Source organism: Rana temporaria, chromosome 1 (assembly GCF_905171775.1).
Source record: "Rana temporaria chromosome 1, aRanTem1.1, whole genome shotgun sequence".
Lineage (NCBI taxonomy): Eukaryota > Metazoa > Chordata > Amphibia > Anura > Ranidae > Rana > Rana temporaria.
In genome coordinates this window covers 367,528,619-367,544,610 of record NC_053489.1, presented here as the reverse complement: position 1 = coordinate 367,544,610, position 15,992 = coordinate 367,528,619, and positions in this window count along the sequence as shown.

Sequence of the window (15,992 nt, the reverse complement as noted above, 5' to 3'; positions counted from 1 at the left end):
TCTCTCATTCCCCCACTAACTTTAGCGTAGTGCCCTTACTGAAAGTAAAGGGGGCGCTACAGGAAGTATATTCAAGACCGGGCAGAAGTTGTTCTGATTGCCCCCTGGTGGCAAAGGAGGAGTTAGTTTTCCTCTCTAAAGACCCTCTCTGTGGATCTTCCCTGTCCCCTTCAAGATCGGAAGGATCAGGGACCAGTGTTGCATCCAAACACTCAGACCTTCCATTTGACGGCCTGGAGGCTGAGCGGCCCATCTTACAGTTGAGGGGGTGTTCAGAGAAGGTTATTCAAATTATCCTGAGCAGCTGGTCACAAGAAGAATCTATTGGAAAGTTTGGAAAACTTTTATTTTCTGGCAAAGGAAATCGGTTTAGATTCTTTTTCCACTCCCTGTATATTGGACATTTTGCACAGGGGAGTAGAGAGAGGACTCTCTGTCAGCACTAGAGTTGAGTGAACCCGAACTGTAAAGTTCGGGTTCGGTACAGACTTTGGGTTTTTCCCGGACCCGAACCCGAATAATTGTTGAAAGTTCGGGTCCGGGTTCGGAGTTCGGGAAAAAAAATGCGCAGAGGTCCCCCCAAATTCAATAACCAGACCCTTTAGGTCTGGTATGGATATTAAGGGGAACCCCGCCGTCAAAAAAAAAAAAATGATGTGGGATTCCCCCTAAAATCCACACCAGACCCCTTAACCGAGCACGTTGACCTGGACGGCCGCAGAAAAGAGGGGGGGACAGAGTGCAGCCCCCCCTCTCCTGAACCGCAGCAGGCCAAATGCCCTCAACATTGGGAGGGTGCTTTGGGGTGCCCCCCAAAGCACCTTGTCCCCATGTTGATGGGGACAAGGGTCTCATCCCCACAACCCTTGCCCGGTGGTTGTGGGGGTATGCGGGCAGGGGGCTTATCAGAATCTGGAAGACGCGTGGCCCGCCTCCCCTATAAAAGAAACGTCAAAGCATCGGCGCGTCATTCGCTAAGCTGTGCTCTGAATGGATGGGTGTTCTCATCGCTGGACCAATCGTCCGTCGCTGGAGTCATCACCCGGCGCTGGATAGAGACAATGTTGGAGCAGGGAGCAGCATTGATCGTCTATTTTCACCGCTGGATTTTTATTTGGTTTAATTAATAATAGTAATTTGTTCTACGGTGTGTGTGTTTTTTTCTGAAAACTACTATTTACACTTCCTTCGTGAAATGGTAGGGGTACAGTGTACCCCATTACCATTTCACACAGGGGGGGCCAGGATCTGGGGGTTGTGGGCAAGGGTTGTGGGGATGAGACCCTTGTCCCCATCAACATGGTTCAGGAGAGGGGGGGGCGCACTCTGTTCCCCCCTCGTTTCTGCGGCCGGCCAGGTCAACGTGCTCGGATAAGGTGTGGATTTTAGGGGGAACTCCACGCCATTTTTTTTTTATTGACGGCGGGGTTCTCCTTAATATCCATACCAGACCTAAAGGGTCTGGTTATTAAATTTGGGGGGACCGCCGCGCATTTTTTTTTTTTCACTAAAAGTCCGTGTCCCATTGACTTCAATGTGGTTCGGAGTTCGGGTTCGGGTTCCCGAACCCAAACTTTTTTTTTAAAGTTCAGGTTCGGGTCCGAACCCAAACATCCAGGTGTCCGCTCAACTCTAGTCAGCACCCTTAGGGTTCAGGTTACGGCCCTGTCTTTGTTTTCAGATAACAGACTAGCAGAAGATCATTAGTCAGGAGGTTCCTTTCAGACAGATCTAGACAGGCGCCCAAGGTCATCAAACATATTCCTCCCTGGGATCTGTCGTTAGTGTTAAATGCTCTAACAAGGGCTCCTTTTGAGCCTTTGTATGAGGCTTCCCTGAAATTAATTTCCTTAAATATTTCCTTCCTTTTGGCTATTATGTCAGGAAGAAGGATTTCTGATCTGCAGTCTATTTCCTGTAAAGACCCCTTCCTGAGGATTCTAGAGGACAGGGTAGTGATTAGGCCTGATCCTTTCTATTTTCCCAAAGTATATTCAAACTTTCATAGGTCTCAGGAGGTAGTCCTGCCTAGTTTCTGTACCTCTCCCAAGAATGTGGAGGAAATATTTAGTCTTTTAGACGTAAAGAGATGTCTTCCACTTTACCTAGAGAAATCCAGTGGTTTTAGGAGTTCCTCCCAGCTGTTGGTGTTATTCAGTGGCCCCAAGAAGGGGTCCAAAGCCTCTAAAAGTTCTATTGCTAGGTGGATTAGGGAAGCTATTTGTGAAGCATACAAATATCAGGTCGCATCCCTCCTTCTAGAATTAGGGCTCATTCAACGAGATCCATGGCCACATCATGGGAAGAAAGAGCGGGGACATCATGGGAAGAAATTTCTAAAGCTGTCGTCTGGTCCTCCTCTCATGCATTTGTAAAACATTATCGAGTTCAGATGCTTTCCAGCCAGGACTTTTCCTTTGGTAGGAAAGTGCTTCAGGCTGTTGTCCCTCCCTAAGGTATAGAATCTTGCTTAACCTCTCAAGTAGCTGTCCTGGAACCGGTAACGGTAACGGTATTTCCAGGAACTTTCCAGGACAGCATCTATATTCCCACCCTATTCTACTTTTCACTGGTCGACCTTGTTTACCTGGTGGTGGTGTTTTTTTATATGTTTCTATTTTATTTTTTTCTCTGCCGAGGGCACTTTTGGTGGAGATTTACTTGATCTTCTAAACATCTGAGGGTCAGAGGAAAGGCAGGGGCCTTTTAAATTGTATTTGATTTGTGTTTCCTGTAGAGGGCGGAACCAATCATTTCTCAAGTAGCTGTCCTGGAAGGTTCCTGGAAATACCGTTACCGGTAAGTCTAATGGGGGTTTTCCTTCAATTCCAGGGAGATATTGTCCAAGCCCTCCCGTATCCAGGCGGTGCTGCACCTCACCATCCCCAACCAAATGCAGTAAGCCGGCTGCATGAGAGGCATTTTCCATATGTACTCCCTGGTACCCCTACCCAATGAGCCCCCCAAAGAAGATGTCTTGTCTGTAGCAAGCGTGGATATAGGCGTAACACGCTGTCCTTAAAATCATGGTCTTTGCATTGGTGAATGTTTAGAACGCTACCACACACTACTGCAGTTTTAGTGTAGGGTACAGCATTTCACAGACTAGGACACACTTACACAGGGTCTCCCAAGATGCCATCGCATTTTGAGAGACCTGAACCTGGAACCGAACAGTTAAAAAAAAAAGGTGTAAAGAGTAAAAAAAAAACAAAAAAAAACACAAAAGTAAAAATAAAATAGTTGTCATTTTATTGTTCTCTCCCTCTCTATTCTGTCTCTATTGTTCTGCTCTTTTTTACTGCATTCTATTCTGCAATGTTTTATTGTTATTATGTTTTATCATGTCATTTTTTTATACTTTACTGTTTACTGTATTTTATTTGTTTTCAGGTACGCCATTAAGCTGCAGCGCTGATTTATTCATCTTGACAGCAACAGCGTTTGCTCCCACGATACATACATGACTCCAGTGCTGTAGGAGGTGATTTCACCACCACATAAAAAAAAGAGCATATATGTCGAAGCATGAGGGCAGCAGGGGCAGAGGAGCGATTTGCTCCTAATGCCACGTACACACGGTTGAAATTCTGACGGAGGTTTGCCGTTGAAAAGTCCTACCGTGTGTATGTGGCATAACTTTTGCGGGGGGATGCCACCATGCTTTGGCATATATATATATATATATATATATATATATATATATATATATATATATATATATATATATATATTTTAGGCACAGGTTGCGTTAAAAAAATGTTTTTTTTTGTATTTTCTTTGCAGGTATGGTATGGTAAGGTCTTATTGTTATACTGTAATGTTACTTTGTTTTAATGTTAACCATCATTTTCTTAACATGTACGCCATTCAATTGTAGCGTGGATTTATTTATCTTGACAGCAACAGCGTGTGCTCCCACGATACATAAAGCCGTGACTCCAACGCTGTAGGAGGTGATTTCACCACCACAGTTAAAAAAAAGAGCATATATGCCAAAGCAGGGGCGGAGGAGCGATTTTCTCCCAACATTTGCGGGAGGATGCCCATCATTAGAAGTGGGTGGATGAAGGGAGGTATTCTAATGGTGGGCATACCCACCGATCAATCAATTTTTTTCCATTCAGCCAACAGGCTGCATGAAAAAAAAGATTACAATATATGCCCAACAAGGATCAGCAACTTACTGCATGTTTTTTTCTGGCTCTTCTGTCCTAACATGGAACCTGAGAATGCAGCCGGTGGTTCCTGCCAGCTGACCCTAGAGCTGATAAAAGACCAGAATACCTCCAATCATCTCTATGGCCTAAGAAACCGGAAGCTACGAGCATTTCATGTCTTAGATTTTCATATGATCCTAATTGCTCCGGAATTGGCTTTGGCGTCCTTGGTATGCCGATCTAGTGCGGCTAGTAGCAGACGTCCCCTGGGCGTCTACCACTCAGAGAGGACCGGCTGTCACAAGGTCCCATACTGCATCCTGCTTTACAGTCGCTGGCTTAATGGCATGGCTATTGAAAGCCAGGTACTAAGAGACTGGGGCCTGTCGGATTCTGTGATTTCTACCTTGAGGAAGGCTAGGAAGTTATCCTCTAGGAGGATTTATTATCGCACTTGGGTGGACCAAAGAGCTTGCTTAAGTACGATTTAAGGGGCAGATATCTGCCCTGGCTGTTTGTCTTTCAGCGAATCTGGCGGCTCACTCTCTAGTGAGAACATTTGTACAGGGGGTTCGGCATGTGGCCCCTCCGGTCCGTCCTCCACTACCTCCGTGGGGATTTGAATAGCAGACGCACCTTGGCGTCTATCACTACGAGAGGACCTGCTGTCGCAAGGTCCCATAGGTCATCCTGCTTTACAGTCAATGGCTTTAACGCCATGACCTATAGGTGCCTCAGAACCACTGTTTAAGAACATTAGGGAAGTTCCCTTGTTGACACTTTCTCAGAAAGTGGTCCCTTTTGTGGCTGTTATGTCAGTTAAGACGGGTTCTGAGCTGGCAGCCTTGTCATGAAAGGCTCCCTATTGATCTTCCACAAGGATAAGGTGGTGCTGCATCCGCAGCCTTTTTTCTTCCTAAGGTCATTTCGACCTTCCATCTCAAGGAAGACATTGTACTGCCATACTTGTGTCCTCATCCGTCGAATCCTAAGGAGACGACGTGGTATTCCTCGGACGCTGTCCGAGCTCCGAGAAGATACTTGTCTGTTACTGCTCCGTTCCGGAGTTCAGACTCACTGTTTGTTTCGGTGGCTGGTCCCAAGAAGGGCCCAGCGATCTCATCGGCCACCATTTTGAGGTGGACCCGACAGATCCTGATCAGGCTTACGCCATAAAGGGTCAGGCGCCTCCCTATCACGATGCATTCGACCAGGGCAATGGTGCCTCTTGGGGTTTCTGACATCAAGTGTCTGTTTCCCAGGTGTGTAAGGCGGCGACACTTTTACTAAACTTTACAAGTTGATGTGAGTGCATCTTTGGATGCTTCTTCGGCCGCAAAGTTTTGCAGGCGGCTGTTTAGAGTTACAACTCCTCAGCTGAGGATCTCTGTTTTGGGGTGAAGTTTATTTATTTTTATGCTACCCACCCCTCATTTTGACACTGCTTTGGGACGTCCCACTATGTCAAGATTAAGGCTGTGTCCATCCATGAACTCAGAGAAAGAGATTTTACGGTGAGCATAAAATCCTATTTTTTTTGCACAAAGTTGTCACTAAATGATATATTGCTCAAACGTGCCATGGGCATATTGGGTACTACACCCCAAAATACATTCTGTTGATTCTCCTGAGTATGAGGATACCACATGTGTGAGACTTTTTGGGAGCCTAGCCACGTACGGGACCCCAAAAACCAAGCACCGCATTCAGGCTTTCTTATGCCGCGTACACACGGTCGTTTTTTGTGATGAAAAAAAACGTCATTTTTTAAAACTTCATTTAAAATAACCGTGTGTGTTTTATGTCTTCTGAAAAACGACAAAAAAAAATTCGAACATGCTTTAATTTTTTGTGTCGTTTTTCAAAACTTCGTTATTTGTGTCATAAAAAAATGACCGTGTGTAGGCTAAAACGACGTTTAAAACAACGTTTTTAAACCCGCGCATGCTCAGAAGCAAGTTATGACGCGAGCTTGAATGGAACAGAGTGCCGCCGTACGTGCTGAACGTAACCACGCTTTGCTAGAGCATTTAAAAAAAACTATGGTGTGTAGGCAACGTCGTTTTTTAAAATGAAGTTTGAAAAACGTCGTTTTTTTTCATGCTAAAAAATTACGTTTTTTCATCACAAAAAAACGACCGGTGTAAACGACCGGTGTAAATTTTTGATTTCACTCCTCACTGCCTATCACAGTTTCAGGTGCCATAGAATGCCCAGATGGCACAAACCATTTTGGAAAGTAGACACCCCTTTGCTGAGAGGTATGGTGAGTATTTTGCAGATCTCGCTTTTTGTCACAAAGTTTTGAAGAAAAAAAAAAAATTCTTTACTTTCTTCATTTTCAAAAACAAATGAGAGCTGCAAAAAGTCCCACACTTGTGGTATTCCCTTACTCAGGATAAGTGGAAGAATGTATTTTGGGGTGCAATTCCACATATGCCCATGGCATGTGTGAGCAATATATCATTTAGTGACAACTTTTTGTAAAAAGATGTTTAGTTTTTTTTTGTCATTATTTAGTCACTTGGGGCAACATTTTTTATATTCAATGGGCTCAACATGCCTCTCAGCAATTTCCTTGGGGTATCTACTTTCCAAAATGGGGTCATTTGGGGGGGTTGTACTGCCCTGCCATTTTGGCACCTCAAGACATTAGATAGGCAGTCATAAACTAAAAGCTGTGTAAATTCCTGAAAATTTACCCTAGTTTGTAGACGCTATACTGTAACTTTTGCGCAAACCAAGAAATATACGCTTATTGACATTTTTTTTACCAAAGACATGTGGCTGAATACATTTTGGCCTAAATGTATGACTAAAATTGAGTTTATTCGATTTTTCTTATAACAAATAGTAGAAAATATAATTTTTTTCAAAATGTTCCGCCTTTTTCCATTTATATCGCAAAAATCGCAGAGGCAATCAAATACCATAAAAAGAAAGCTCTATTTGTGGAAAAAAAAAAAGGATGCAAATTTCGTTTCGGTACAACATTGCATGACTGCGCAATTACCAGTTAAAGGAGCGCAGTGCCAAATTGTAAAAAGTCCTCTTGTCTTTAAGCTGCCTAATGGTCCGGGGCTGAAGTGGTTAAGGAACTCAAGTAATTGCCAGACCATTGGGCCAAATCCTCAAATTTCCTGCCTAACTTAACTTTTCCCATTTAAGTTACACTGACTTAAAATTTCTACCTAAGTGCCCGATCCACAAAGCACTTACCTAGAAATTTCAGGCCGTGTAACTTAAATGTCTCCGGCGCAAGGCGGTCCTCTTCTGCAGGGGGCGATGACAATTTAAATGAGGCGCGCTCCCGCGCCGGCCGTACTGCGCATGCTCGTGACGTCATTTTCCCGACGGGCAGCGCGCGAAATTACGTTACGTCGGGCTTTGTGGATTGCGACGGGACAATAAAGTTGCGTCGGGTAAAAAAAAAGTTACGCGTCGGGAAAAAAAATTCAAAAGTAAAAAGAAAACGCGGCGATCGAAAAAAAGATCTGTTTTTACAAGGTGTTACTAGTTTACACTTTGTAAAAGCAGAACTAATTTTACGTATGCAAACGTAAACTTACGCAGAAAACACAAAGCTGAAAAGCTTTGTGGATCTCCGTAAGTCCTCATTTGCATACCCAAAGCGGCATTTCGACTCAAAATGCCCCCAGCGGCGGATGCGGTACTGCATCCTAAGATCCGACAGTGTAAGTCTCTTACAGATGTCGGATCTTCTGCCTATCTTTGGAAAACTGATTCTGAGGATCAGTTCCAAAGATAGGCACAGGGATACGCAGGCTGAACAGCAGTTCCGCCTGCGTATCCCTTTTGAGGATTTGGCCCATTGTTCCTAATTTTTACGAACAGTCTACTGACTAAAATGGTACTAGCTGATTGGAGAAATCCCAATGTAGCACCAATATTTAAAAAAAGGCCAAGATACATCCCTAGGAATTACAGACCAGTTAGTCTAACATCAATTGTATGCAAGCTCTTGGAGGGGATGATAAGGGATTATATACAAGATTTTAGCAATAACAACTGTATCATTAGCAGTAATCAGCATAGATTCATGAAGAAACATTCTTGCCAAACCAATCTATTAACTTTCTTTGAAGAGGTGAGCTGCCATTTTGCAAAAGCATTTGATACAGTTCCCCAGAAACATTTACTGTACAAAGTAAGGTCAGTTGGCATGGACCATAGGGTGAGTACATGGATTGAAAACTGACTACAGGGGTGAGTTCAGAGGGTAGTGATAAATGGGGAATACTCGGAATGGTCCGGGGTGGAAATTGGGTTCCCCCAGGGTTCTGTCCTGGGACCAATCTTATATAATTTATTCCTAAACGATCTGAAGGATGGGATAAACAGCTCAATTTCAGTATTTGAGGTCGATACTAAGCTAAGAAGGGCAATAACTTCTCTGTAGGATGTGGAAACTGCAATAAGATCTGAACAAATTAATGGGGTGGACAACTACATGGCAAAGGAAGTTTATTGTGAAAAAATGTAAAATAATGCATTTGGGTGGCAAAAATAGGAATGCAATCTGTGAACACGTCTCCCCGCAGGGATGTAGTCCCAAGTGAAGGGGGCGAGCACGCTGACTAACCCCCAGCCAGAACGGGTCGGATGATGGGGGCAAGCTTACTGAGGAGGAACAGGAAGTGAGAAATTCAGACAAAGAAAAAAAACATTTAGAGCCAGTTCACACCAGATGCAGTTCCGTTCAGTTCTGTGTGCTTTTTTTCTACACAAAATGCATGCACAGTGTTTTCCATGTATTCGGATAGCTCTAGTTGGCTCTAGTTCACACCATGCAGTTAGTTTCCGGTCAGTTCCTGCACCGGAAACTGACTGCATGGTGTGAACTAGAGCCAACGGAATACATGAAAAACACTATGCATGCATTTTTAGTGCAGAAAAAATGCACACGAAACTGTACGGAACTGCGGAAGGGAAACGGAAGGAAAAGTTAAGTGAACCAACAATGCACTAGCTTACAGGAACCTATTTAGAAAACAAAAAACTATCTTTAACCACTTAAGCCCCGGACCATATTGCTGCCTAAAGACCCAAGGGGTTTTTACAGTTCGGGACTGTGTCGCTTTAACAGACAATTGCGCGGTCGTGCGACGTGGCTCCCAAACAAAATTGGCGTCCTTTTTTCCCCACAAATAGAGCTTTCTTTTGGTGGTATTTGATCACCTCTGCGGTTTTTATTTTTTGCGCTATAAACAAAAATAGAGCGACAATTTTGAAAAAAATGCAATATTTTTTACTTTTTGCTGTAATAAATATCCCCCAAAAACATATATAAAAACATTTTTTTTCCTCAGTTTAGGCCGATACGTATTCTTCTACCTATTTTTAGTAAAAAAAATCGCAATAAGCGTTTATCGATTGGTTTGCGCAAAATTTACAGCGTTTACAAAATAGGGGATAGTTTTATTGCATTTTTATTAATTTTTTTTTTTTTACTACTAATGGCGGCGATCAGCGATTTTTTTCGTGACTGCGACATTATGGCGGACACTTCGGACAATTTTGACACATTTTTGGGACCATTGTCATTTTCACAGCAAAAAATGCATTTAAATTGCATTCTTTATTGTGAAAATGACAGTTGCAGTTTGGGAGTTAACCACAGGGGGCGCTGTAGGAGTTAGGGTGCACCTAGTATGTGTTTCCAACTGTTGGGGGGTGTGGCTGTAGGAATGACGTCATCGATCGTGTCTTCCCTATAAAGGGAATGACGCGATCGATGCGCCGACACAGTGAAGCACGGGGAAGCCGTGTTTACACACGGCTCTCCCCGTTCTTCAGCTCCGGGGAGCGATCGCGACGGAGCGGCTATAAACAAATAGCCGCGCCGTGGTCCCGGATCGCTCCCCGAGCGGACCCGACCTCCGCATGTAGCGGGGGGGGTCCCGATCGGACCCCCCACCCGCTAATAGGCGAGGACGTACCTGTACGCCCATGTGCCTGTACGTGCCATATTGTGGACGTATATGTACATGCGGGGGTCGGGAACTGGTTAAATGGGTTGTAAAGGTACAACTTTTTTTCCCCCTAAATAGCTTCCTTTACCTTAGTGCAGTCCCCCTTCACTTACCTCATCCTTCGATTTTGCTTTTAAATGTCCTTATTTCTTCTAAGAAATCCTCACTTCCTGTTCTTCTGTCTGTAACTCCACACAGTAATGCAAGGCTTTCTCCCTGGTGTGGAGTGTCGTGCTCGCCCCCTCCCTTGGACTACAGGAGAGTCAGGACGCTCTCCACATTGCAGATAAAGAAAGGAGCTGTGTGTTAGTGGGCGTCCTGACTCTCCTGTAGTTCAAGGGAGGGGGCGAGCACAACACTCCACACCAGGGAGAAAGCCTTGCATTACTGTGTGGAGTTACATACAGAAGAACAGGAAGTGAGGATTTCTCAGAAGAAATAAGGACATTTAAAAGCAAAATCAAAGGATGGGGTAAGTGAAGGAGGACTGCACTAAGGTAAAGGAAGCTGGGGGCGTGGCTTGGCGAGCATCGTGGATGGACGCTGAGTAAAGAGCTCCGGTCTCAAGGTTGGAAAAGACGCCGAAAATAGCCGTTTTCTTGCGGAGTTTGAACACCCGAATTAGAAAGGGAACTCCCAACAGACAACTGAGGTTGATGGGCACGCCTAAAGGGAAGATTACACCGCAAATCTGAACAAATACTGTTACACCGGCGGACATCCGAAAACCAAGATGGCGCCGGTTCACAGGCCTGATGAAGGAGAGGACATGGAGGATGATGAGGTCTCCCTCCCAGCGTCCGAGGACTCCAATAGAGGTAATGCACCATCCGACTGCCCTCTTAACTATGCGACAATGATGGAGATTGCAGCTGACATTAAAAACTCTTTTTCAGTTGCTATGACTGATATAAAGACTGAGCTGCTCAGGCTGACGGAACAAATGGCGGTGACAGAGAGAGCAGGTAAGAGACGGGACCATGCTCTTACAAGACTGGATGACATTACAGAGGTTCATTCCCAGCAACTGATTAATACTAATTGACAAATCGAAGATTTGGACAATCGCGGACACCGCAATAATATTAGGGTAAGGGGGGTCCCCGAAACTGTGCTCCCAGACCAGATCAGACCAGCGCTTTCCTCCATATTCAATAGTCTTTTGAATAGGCCTGAAGCCTCGCCTATAGAATTTGACAGGGCACACAGAGCGCTGCGTCCCAGACAACACTCCCCCTAGGGATATAATATGCTGTCTTCCAAATTATACCCTAAAAGAAGAAATCCTACAAAAGGCCAGAGCGAGCGACCAGATCATCTTCAATGAGATAGATGTCCAACTTTTCCAGGACTTGTCGCCCATTACGCTTAAGAACAGAAGGGCTTTAAAACCCCTATTGGAAATATTGAAATCTAAAGGAATAAGCTATAGATGAAAGTTTCCATCTGCCCTGCAAGCTACTTTTAATGGCAAACAATACCTGTTAAGAATTCCTGATGATCTACAGCAATTCTGTGAGAATCTACAGATTGCCCCGGTAGAACTCCTGGACTGGTACGCAGAATTCTTGCTCCCCTCGGCCTTCATTCATCAACCTCTCCTGCAGGATCCATCACCGTCCAAATCTCCTTATCAAGTAGGCAAACATAGGAAGAATTTCTACAAGGGCAACCAGGCCTCACCAGCAGCCAAGAGCTCCAGAGTAAGAGAATCCAGATGAGCTACAGATGCCCGCGTGTGGTATACACTTTATGAAGCTCTTTGTTCATCGTTTTTTTTTTTCCTTCCTTTTTTATTATTCTTGCAGCAGTGGGGAATTGCTTCCCTCTAATTTTATTTTATTTTATTTTGTTTCACTTTACTTTTTCCATCCTCACGTGATTTAGGACGCTTCTGTTTTTGCCTATATGCCTCCTCTTGAATGGCTGTCTCTACTTCCCCTGGATGCTTCCTGAGATTGCCTCTCTTCACTACTGGACGCATGATAGAGGAACTTTCTATTATATGCCCCATGGTTCCCCTCACTCATTTGCAGATTAGTAAGGTACTGTGTTTTTCTATTTATACAGTATGGGCCAGATTCACAAAGAGATACGACGGTGTATCTACAGATACACCATCGTATCTCAGACGTAAACTGGTCCTATCTATGCGCCTGATTCATAGAATCAGATACGCATAGATAGGGCTAGATCCGACAGTGTTACACTGTGTTACACTGTCAGATCTTTTTTTAAATTTAAAAATGGCGCCGGGGCGTTCCCGCTGATTTACGATAAATAATATGTAAATCAGCGAGATACGCAAATTCACGAACGTACGCGGACCCGTCGCAGTGTTCTTACGTCGTTTCCGTAGCGGTTTTCCGTCGTATACTTACCCCTTCTTTTATCAGGCGCAGCCAATGTTAAGTATAGCCAGCGTTCCCGCGTCGAATTTGAATTTTCCTACGTCGTTTGCGTACGCCGATTCACGAACACGCGCGTCGCAAGTCCCGCTCACGTCGCAACCACTGACGTCCTAGTGACGTCAGTGGGAGCAATGCACGCCGGGAAATTCTACGGACGACGCATGCGCATTTAAATCGGCGCGGGAACGCGCCTGATTTAAATATGACACTCCCCTAGCCGCAGAATTTGAATTCCGCCGGGGGATTTAGGATCCGCTGTCGCAAGTTTGGAGGTAAGTGGTTTGTGAATTAGCCACTTGCCTCCTAAACTTGTGGGAGCGGATCTTAATTCACGTAGATCGAGCGGATCTATAGATCCGCTGAGCTACGTGAATCTGGCCCTATATGTGGAATCTGCATTTTTTTTTGTAGTTTCAGTTTGAGGTCTTTTCCACCAGAGGGCTTCAAAACCTTTTCAAAGGAATATGCATTTTGTATAACACTTAATGATCTCAGTCATTCATCACTAGAACATCTCTGACTAATATGAAAGATGGCCATTCAGTTATACGTCAATCTCGTGATTATAACTAATCGTTAGCTTTATACGAGACTGTTACTAAGCCATCTAATGTAAAATAACTGCCTATTATGTCATGATTATATGGTATAGCAACGCCTGTTTATAATATGCGCAGACTGCTATACTTCTTGCAGGCTATTGTGGGTTGAGTAACAAGTTTATTTTACAGCTTTTGTTCTTTTTATTTACTCGCTCTTCAGCGGATGCTGAGGAGATCCATGCATGACTTGTCTGCTCATGTTTACATAGGGCTAAGCATGGTTTTTATTTTTTAAACCGACAGAATATGCTGCACTCTCTATTGCAGTATATGGTCTTTCCACAAGAGGGATCCATAACATCTCCAAGGAATCATATATTTTCTGCGCACACAGTCTGCTGGACCCCAGTCAGGGTATTAAGAATTGAATATTTGGTTTGTTCTCAATTTTTGTTTTTTCCCTGTTTTCTCCCCTTTTATTTGCTCACTCTACACCAGCCATTAAGGAGACATTCTATGTGACTGAACTGCTCATATGTTCTACGGGCATATACGATCCCCAGACCAGACTCTCCCTTATTGCCGTGAAATGAGGCGGTGCAGTCTGAAGCATCTTCTCTCTGAATCGTGAGTACGTCTTATGTTTGCTCAGGAAGCTCAGAGGCAGGATGAAGCCCCAGATGTGTCCATATTGTTGGGCCGTGTCTCTTCCCCTCCAAACGGAGAGGAATGTTGTTTCCCTTTTTTTTTCTGTCTTGCACACAGTTGGAGGCATTGGTCCTTATGCATTTTTGAACTAATGCTTGTATTAATGTTTACTGTATTAATTTTATTAGACGAGATGATCATATACAATATGTATAGAATTTTTAATCTAAAATCTTGTTTGCACTCATTCTCCCAAAATGTTAGATGTTGTTAGCAAAGACCTGAACTACTATTATACATACTTGGGTTTCACTCCACTGCGGCAATTTTGATTTACCGCAGTTTAATGTTATCAATGACAACCGCACTGTGTCACCTTTGAGTGACTAATAATACGATAGTGGGTTTATACCACAAATACTCTCTTTCTCCAATAGAGAACGGTTATGACAAGCGCACATATCTACTTAAAATTTCCTGTTCCCACCCCAGACCATACTGAAGGTACTTCTTTCAACCCCATTTCCAGATAATCTTTCTATCCTTCATCCACAAAGGGACCTCCCACGCTTCCACCAGAGTCACTCTTGACATTTTTGTTTTTCTTTTGTAACAAGATTGTCTACTGGCCCTACTACTTGAGAATTTAACCTAGGGCTAAGACTCATGAGAGGTGTCTGTTAGTCCTCACAAACTCATTCCATCAAACTTCCTTCCACCTATTTTTGTGAGTATCTCCCACGGACATCTCCTAATTTAACCCCCCTCTCACCCCCCCCCTACATTTTCTATTTTTCTTTCTTATTTTTTTTCTTTTTTCTTTCCTCTTCTCTCACGGTTTCACACTACTGACTCTCAACATAAGACCACAGATGGCGTACTCTTTTCTAGGCAAAGCTCCCACACTAATATCACATAATATCAATGGAATTAATATCCTCGGAAAACGCTCCAAAATTTTAAAAGAACTCAGGAAGACTAAACCTTTGCTGGTGTTCTTTCAAGAAACCCACTTTAAAGGTCAGAATATACCCAGATAATCTCTACATGGTAGCTCACCACGCAACAAACCCCATTGCCAAGACAAAAGGAGTTTCAATATTAATTAACAAACATGCCCCGTTTGCTCTCAAACAAAGCTTGATAGATCAAGAAGGAAGATACATCTTTCTGAAGGGCACATGGGAGGGTGCCCCCATCACACTTGCTAACGTATACTTTCCTAACAGGAACCACGTTACTTTTTGTGGAAAGATCATTAGCGAGTTGAAATGGTTCGCTGAGGGCTGTATACTCATGGGAGGTGATTTCAATGTTCCCCTCTCTCCCTTGCAAGATACATCTACAGGTCATACTCATGTCACCTACAAAATTCTAAAGAAACTAAAATCTCTACTACAATCATTGTCACTGGTAGACTCTTGGAGGTCCACCCATCCTACCGAAAAGGATTATTCCTTTTACTCCGCACCACATCAGAGATACTCAAGGCTGGATTTAATTTTTATCCCTCAACGGGATCTGCCCAAACTAGCCAGAGCAGAAATAGGCATTATCTCCCTATCTGACCATGCCCCGGTGGCGATATCTTTGAAGTTGGGACCACCCAAAAAAAGAAGTTTCAACTGGAGGTTAAATGCTGCATTACTGACAGACCAGACGATACATGACAACATTCATGACTCTATCAGGACCTATTTCTCAGACAACAAAGACTCAGAAACGAACCTGCTAAACAATTGGGAAGCATACAAAACAGTAATTAGGGGGGACCTGATCAGATGGGGGGCTCCAAGGAAGAAAGAAAGAGACAGAGAGATAACATTGCTCTCTAATAAAATAGCTCAATTAGAATTACAACATAAAAAACACCTTTCAGTCAAGGTTGAGGAGGAGCTTATTGACAGTAGAAAGGCCCTGACACAGATACTAAACCTACAGACGCAAAAGTCGCTCCTTTTTAAAACATCTTTTACGAGGATGGTGACAAGAGTGGTAGATATTTGGCCAGGGCTCTCAAGGACGCCTCGTCCGCAAACCTCGTCCATGCCATTAGGAACAAACAGGGCGGAATTGAGCATGACCCGGAACGCATTGCGAAACTCTTTCATTCATTTTATTCAAAATTATATAACTTACTCCCACAGCACAAGCCAGCACATGTCACAACCTCAAGGGAAGAAAACATTGAAGAATTTTTGAAAAATAGTAAACTTCCCTCTATTCAAACAGAAGATG